This window comes from Ursus maritimus, unplaced genomic scaffold (genome assembly GCF_017311325.1).
Source record: "Ursus maritimus isolate PB19 unplaced genomic scaffold, ASM1731132v1 scaffold_4, whole genome shotgun sequence".
In the NCBI taxonomy this organism is placed as follows: Eukaryota; Metazoa; Chordata; class Mammalia; order Carnivora; family Ursidae; genus Ursus; species Ursus maritimus.
The window spans coordinates 57,294,567-57,302,130 of record NW_024426552.1 but is presented as its reverse complement, the minus strand read 5'-3'; the positions used below and the strand labels follow the sequence as shown (position 1 = coordinate 57,302,130).

At 44.2% G+C, this 7,564-nt stretch overlaps 1 protein-coding gene across 2 annotated transcripts in view; it reads left to right on the top strand.

Annotated features, from left to right (window-relative positions):
* The first annotated feature begins 421 nt into the window (after positions 1 to 421).
* Positions 422 to 7,564, top strand: part of USF3 (upstream transcription factor family member 3) — a 50,817-nt gene continuing 43,674 nt past the window's right edge. For both annotated transcript variants that reach the window (XM_040621250.1, XM_040621249.1), the window contains exon 1: positions 422 to 652. The gene's annotated coding sequence lies outside the window, so the exon portion shown is untranslated. The remainder of the gene's footprint in view (positions 653 to 7,564) is intronic.

Genomic DNA, 7,564 nt, shown 5'->3' with positions numbered 1-7,564 from the left:
TTTTCTAGGCTCTCAAGGCGTCCCCTTTAAGGAACCAGGCCCACCTCTCTCCCAGTCACCTACTGGCTTTCCTTGCTGCCCATCACTCTACCTTTAAGAATATTTCCTGTTCCTTCAACCCAACTTGCACACCTCCGCCCCCCGGCCCTCCTCATTGGGCCACCCGAGGCCCGTTCAGGCTTCGGTTTTCCCTCCATCTCCTCCCGCCCTCTAGCCAAGCGCATCGGCGTCCGGGTTCTGATTGGCTACCACGGCAGCCTCCCCGGGGCCGGGTTGGTGGGCTGAGTGGCAGGGGCGGGCGCGCGGCGCACTCAGGGTAGGCTGTTCGCGTGCCGAGCGGCGGCCGCGGGAGGGGCGGGGAGGGGTGGGGGGAGGGGGGGCTGGGAAAGTTGAGGCCGAGCTGCAGCCGGGTCTCCGGCCTTGAGGGCTCGGGCTCGCAGCGGCGGCGGTGGCCGCAAGAAGAGGCGGCGGGGGCGGGGGGAGAGGAGGGCCTGGGCCCGCGCTCCCCCAGCCCCAGAGGAGCAGGCGGCGGCCGCGGACGGAGAGATTCGCCCGGGCGGTCGGACACCCCTGCCGTACCCGCCTGGGATCATGACCCAGGCGGGGGTCGCCGCCGCTGCCGCCGCCGCGGCCGAGACCGCGCAGCCCGCGGGTGAGTGACTGCGGGAGGGGGCCGCTGACAGCCGGGGCGGGGGGCGGGGGCCGGGGCTGCGGGGGCGGCTCCGGGGGGCGGCTCCGGGCTCTGCTCCACCCACCCCCTCCCGGTCCCGGAGACGAGAGCTGCGCAGAGTGTGTCTCCTTCCTGGGGACCCCTGAGTGCGGAGCCCGGTGGGGTGCGAGCGTGGGCGCTGTGCCTGTCCCTCTTCTCCCCGACCTCCGGCGCCCCGCGCCCCCTGGTGCCAGGCCGGTGGGGGACTCGCGCTGCGGCCCGGCCCCCAGCCACGCGCGGGGCGAGAGAGGCTCCACGCTGCCCTGGGTGCATAAAGACCCGGGCATCCAAGTTCACACCGGATGGCCTTTGCCTGCCTCCTTCACCTTTTCCTTTCTCCTTCATCCCCTCTTCTTTCCTTGATCTCTGAATTTTCCTCGGACCCGCTGGTCAGACTCATGCGACTTGCTTCTTAAGTCTCACGCCTTTAGTCAGAGAGTTAGGTTTGCGTTTTCTTTTTAGAATTTTAGAAGCCTTTCTTTTCCTTCCTTAATAGGATTGGTACAAGCGAATGGCCAACTCTTGAAATCCGGCTCCGTATTTCTTTTTCATGTTTCACATTTTGATTGTTGGGTTTTCCTCTACTCACTGCCCCCTCCCCGCCCCACGGTTACGTTGAGATATGGTCTTTCGCGTTTATTAACTTTATCTGGAAATAAGAGACTGCACAAACCTACCTATGTGTGTGCTGTGGGCTTCCAACTTATGTCCTCACACCATTTTTACCATTAAGTAGATATAGTGACCTAACACCACCAAAAATAAGATAGTTGTGGCTAACTTAATTTCGCATAAAGAAGACAGTTGCTTACCTATAAGCAAAGTACACATTTCTTGAATAGACACTTTGGTGAGTAACATGGACCCTGAAGCAGGACCCTGAAGCATATTCGTTTCTTTGCTTTTTCTTTAAAAACAAGTGAGCAAACAGACCAGCCTCCTTTTTGAAGGATCAACAGGCTGTCATACTGTCTAAACATCTTGATGACTTTTTTCTCCCACAAACACTGGTTAATGTAGCACAGAGTTGTTGTATGGGATACATTTGTTGTTTCCCTTTATTTGTGAAGTATTCTGACAGTATTTGTTACAAAATAAAGTACTTTGTAATCATTGCACATCTGAAACCAGGAATAGTATAATGTCTCCAGGTATTATAAGAGTGAATACTTAATCTCATATTTTGCTCTGGCCTAAATAATATGCCTTTTGTATATGTAGGTATTACACTCTCTCTATATTTAAAAGAGAAATTTTGTAAAATCCAAACATGGATGCAGCCTAGAACATTCCTTAATATGAAAGCACTTCACTACAGGGATGTAAGGGCAGCATAGGATTGAAATATTTATTTTCTAAATTAGTTGTCTAAATTATGGAAGTAAAATTCTAAGTTTCAGACTGTGCAGTCAATGAACCCATCATGTGAGAGAAATGGATGCGTTATTTTCTGATTTTCAGAGCTTAGCATTGTCAACAAGGGAAAAGAAACACTTTAAGAAAACAATGTTTAACTCAGGTTAGAAGATAAGCTTCAACAGGTAATCAGTTCAGAACTGTTACTTATAAATAGGGACTGAAATCAAGCTTAGGTCTTAACCCTATCTGTCATGCCTTACTTTTCTATCCCCAGGCCCAGTGGTTCTGAATCTGGACTGTAGAGTAGAATCACTTGTATGCTTTTACATTTTAATGTCCTCACCACTCCCCTCAAAGATTCTCTTACTTTTGATATGAGGTGAGCGCTAGCCAGAGGTACAGTTTTTAAAGTTCCCCAGGTGTTTCTATATAGCGGTCATGGTTGACAACTACTGAGTCTAGAATGGTGTCCAAGCCACCAGGCTTGTGTTCCAGGCTCTGCTAAATCAGGCCTTCACTCGTGTGTCTAGTTTTTTACCCAGTGTGTCCAAACCTTTGGACCTCCTCATGGTCCCACAACCATGTAGTTCAGATCTCTGCTTTTGTTAATGACGTTGGTCTTTCTCAGCATGTGGACAGTCCTCCCTGTGCTCTTCTCCCCACCGATGATAGTTCTAACTCTACTTTTATGAAGGTTTTCCTAATAGAGCTCTCTAACTCTTAATGATTGGTGCCCTTTGAACTTTTATGCCATATGTTGTTTAAAAGACTCCCCTTATACTTACACCATGTGGTGGTTTAATTTCCTTTGTATGTGTGTTTCATTACTCTCACGCTTAACGGCAGGGGGTATTTTACTTTTTGGCTCTTCTACAGTGGTTTGCTATGAGTTGGATTGGTTTGCTTTGGAATCCTTCCGACCCTGCTTGCAACCCTAGTTTCAGGTTTGATTCTATCTCAGATGTTTCTGTTGTGGTAGGTTTCTCACACCTTGACTTGCATTGAATTCACGAATGGATGTCAGTGTCTTCCATATCTTTTCCTTATTTCTTCAGTAGGTTAATTATTTTTTCCTCTGTGGCCTCATAAAATTTTGCACTTATTTCTGGGTTAAGGCTAATCACGTTGCCAAAGGTATGTGTTTATCCACCTTTTCCACCAGACTGCTCCCTAGAGCCTCCTTGTTGAGCAACTCCAGGCAGTGTGTTTCACTTTGTATTCTATTTTTTTTTTTTTTTAGAGTAGACTCCACGCCCATCCCGTTGTATTCTTAAATACCATTGCAGCACAGCAAAGCTGCAACCCCTGACATAGGAACTGTGGTCTCTTCATCTTTTAAGTTTATTTTTTTTATTATTTTTTAAAAGATTTTATTTTTAAGTAATCTCTACACCCAACGTGGGGTTTGAACTTACAACCCTGAGATCAAGAGTCGCATGCTCCACCGACTGAATCAGCCAGGCACCCCTATCTTTCTGATTTTAGGACCTAACATAGCACTTGTCATTCAGAAAGACTTAATAAATGTTTGTTGAACGAGTAAATGACTGCCACGTTATATATCATGGAGAGGTAGCCCTATACATCTTTAGCATAGTTGATTTGACATTGATTGATTTGCTATTAAATATTTTTATGCTTTCTCTTATGAATTTGTTAAGGGTTAGTGGAATTTAAGTAATTATGGTTGCGGCAGACCCCTTAAATTTGTAATCTTACTTCCAATATGCATGGGGATATATAGCTTGAGTCTTTTACTCTGAGCTCTAAAGGTTGACTCTTGTTATCCATAAAATATTTGTGGAACTCTTACTAAGAGAAAAGCTTTTAACTGTCCAACTGGATAATTTTTCTTTTTCTCATTAAAATTTCCCTATGAGTACAACTGTACTACTTCAGAAGGCCAGATCTTTTAATTAGATCAGTAGAGCGTGATAAGTTGCTCCTATTAATGTGCTAATACTGTATTTTAAATTCAGTTCATCAAGTATTTATTGAGTGCTTACCATGTGCCTAATACTCATAGGTGCTCAAGAGTACGGAAATAGTAAACATTGGGAACTCAGCCCTTAAGAAGTTTTTAGACTTATAGGAAGGATTGGGGAATACCATATCAAATAATTAAGGGACTGAACACAGTATTCATTAGATGCTAATTTAAATATAAGTACCCCAAATCTAAGATGCAGTGGTTGATACTATGGAAAATTAGGAAAGACCAGGTACTGGGACACCTGGCTGGCTCAGTTGGTTCTGTCTACCTTTGGCTCAGGTCATGATCCCAGGGTCCTGAGATCGAGTCCCACGTCGAGCTTGCTCATCGGGGAGCCTGCTTCTCCCTCTGCCTGCTGCTCTCCCTGACAAATAAATATATAATCTCTCTCTCTGACAAATAAATAAATAAAATCTTAAAAAAAAAAAGAAAGACCAGATATTCTTTCAATAGAAATTTATTACTCCCATATACTGAGTACTAATTGTTGAGGATACAAACATAAAAGATGCAGTTTCTGCCGTTTAGAAGCCTTACAGGCTAGTGGGAAAAACCAGTAAGCATGTAGAGTGTATTTTATGTTAAGATATTGTGGAGTATTATGTCAGGATGTTTGGGACTAACCTCTAGGAATCAGAGAAAGTTTCAAAGAGGATAATTAGGAGTTTACTTAATTATAGTAATAATAATAATAATATAATAATTAGTTACATTAATTAATAATTAGAAGTTTTCAGTTGGAGGGGCGCCTGGGTAGCGCAGTCGTTAAGCGTCTGCCTTCGGCTCAGGGCGTGATCCCGGCGTTCCAGGATCGAGTCCCACATCGGGCTCCTCCGCTGGGAGCCTGCTTCTTCCTCTCCCATTCCCCCTGCTGTGTTCCCTCTCTCACTGGCTGTCTCTCTGTCACATAAATAAATAAAATCTTTAAAAAAAAAAAAAAAAAAAAGAAGTTTTCAGTTGGAAGGTTGATATGAACATTCCAGACAAACATACAAGGCATGGAAATGAGAGGGAGCATTTCTTGATTAAGGAGCTGCAAGTAGATCGATATCAGTAGAAAGTGGTATGTTAAGGAGTATGGACTTTGGAGTCAGACAAACTTTTATTCCTGATTGCTTTGAGCCCTTGCAGGTCTTGCCTGTGTAGGGTAGCCATAGTCTACTGGTAACTTCACTGCTAGTGGTAGTACAAAGAGGTACCCCAAGATTCTTCCAGTTTCCATGTATGCTTCTGTATCTTCCCTTTTAACTATTGCCTGGCAGCATATGTAGTCCCAGATAGCCTTACCTCACAATTAATGAAGCCATTATTGGGTCTCCTAGTGAAAGCATTCTCACCTTAGCTACTATCATTTCTTAAACAGCAGAAGCCACAGTGAAGGTGGCAAGGAGAAGAAAGTTGATTTCTCTTTGGTTATGAGCAATGTAAATTGCCTTTGGCTAACTTAAGCAGAGAATTTATGGATAGATTTATGGGTAGATATTGGGTAAGCTCACAGAAGTGAAGAAAGGCAGAATAATCGAAGCCTTGGGAAGGCCTGGGGACATAGCTTCTAAGATCACATGGGCCCATGGGGCTAACTCAGCCCTAGCCACCTTTCTGCCTGGTGTGGTCCTTTGGTCAGCCCTGTGCCCACCCCAGAGATAAACCCATATTTGATGGTTCTATCAGACCTCAGATATCAGGCAGAGAAATTCTCTAAAGGAAAAGTGAGGTATTGTTGCCATAACACCAAAAACAACATATTTGCTACAGAGTTCATTAGATTTGATAGTGTGGAGATCTTTTACAAGCAGTTTTATGAATAAAAGCCAGGTAATGGTGAGGAGAAGAGTAGAAGGGAAGTAAGGAAGAAGGGACAGTAAGTATAAATTACTTTTTCAAGAAGTCTGATAGTTGAGAGGGAGAAAGAATGGGAACACACAGAAGGAGTTGCAAGGTCAGAAAAAAAAATTTTTGCCTTTTAAATGAAAAAAAATTAATAAGGATGTATTTTAATGGAAAAAACACTAACAGAGTAGAGATTAATAATATATGAGAGAGGGGCGCCTGGGTGGCACAGCGGTTAAGCGTCTGCCTTCGGCTCAGGGCGTAATCCCGGCGTTATGGGATCGAGCCCCACATCAGGCTCCTCCGCTATGAGCCTGCTTCTTCCTCTCCCACTCCCCCTGCTTGTGTTCCCTCTCTTGCTGGCTGTCTCTATCTCTGTCAAATAAATAAATAAAATCTTTAAAAAAAAAATAATATATGAGAGAGAAGAGGTATCACATAAGAAGATTACTAGGAAGTGAGAATGATAGAATCCAGAACAAAGGTAGTGGATTTAGTATTAGCTTTGTAAATATTAGGGAAGGTTTTAGAGAGGAGGACAGACTTGCACTGGGCCTCAAAGGGTTAATAGCAGGGACACCTGGGTGGCTCAGTCAGTTAAGTGTCTGTCTTTGGTTCAGATCATGATCCCAGGGTTCTGGGATCAAGTCCTGCTCTTTGCTCAGTGGAGAACCTGCTACTCCTTCTGCCTGTCGCTCCCCCCTGCTTGCTCAGTGTCTCTCTCTCTCTCCCTCTCTCTCTCTGACAAATAAATACTTAAAAAAGAGGGGGTTAATAGTATTTGAAAAAGCAGAGCAAAGTGGAAAGGTCATTTCAGTGGGCAAGTAGCATAGATTTAGCAAAAAATGAACGGCTGATAAGGAGCACAGGAAGAACCTGTCTGGAGTGGAGCGGAGAAAAGGGTAGATGGCATGATTATCTTGGTAGCCCTGCTCCTGTGTGTGTTATATTAAGTGTAAGTGGATGAGTGAGACTGGCCAGTGAAGAAGGTGGTGTTAGGTAGAGTCTTGGAAGCTAGGACCCAAGAGTTTGGGTTTGATCCAACAGATGGTGGAAAATAGTGCTGTAGATTCTAGAGCAGGGGAGGCACATGCTGAGTCCCATGAACTGGAAAGATTATTGAGACATTGGACTATGAAACCATTGAAGAATAGGGGAAAGACTGGGAGCTAAAAAGACTGTTAAGAGCCAGACATGTGTAAAACAGGACTTAATCATCTGAAGTGGTAGGAATAAACAGGAGGAGATGAACATTGTGAAAAGAATTGATAGGATTTGGTGAGCAAATTTGCAGATTATTTTGGGTTTAGAGCCAGGTTAAATTTTTGGTGTCATTGATAAAATGGAGAAATTGGAAGAAAGTCTTTTAAGAGGCAGGGCAATTCAGCATGTTGCAAAGACCTGTTAATTGGTTTTGAAATGAAATGTTCTGAAGAGAACTTGCCTAACCAAAGGTTTGGAGCAAGATCTGTGTTGGAAGCTGGCTTTATTTTAAGAAGGTAATGGCTTTTACACAGAAACACTTTGAAACTTTGTAGAGAGAAAGCAAATAGAAAAGCAAACAGCATTGAGCCTTGGAAGTCAAAGTGAGAGACAAGGATTCATGTGAGAGAAAGATGATGCATAAATGGGAACGAGGAAGACAATTTAGGAGAGAAAATGTGGAGAAAAGG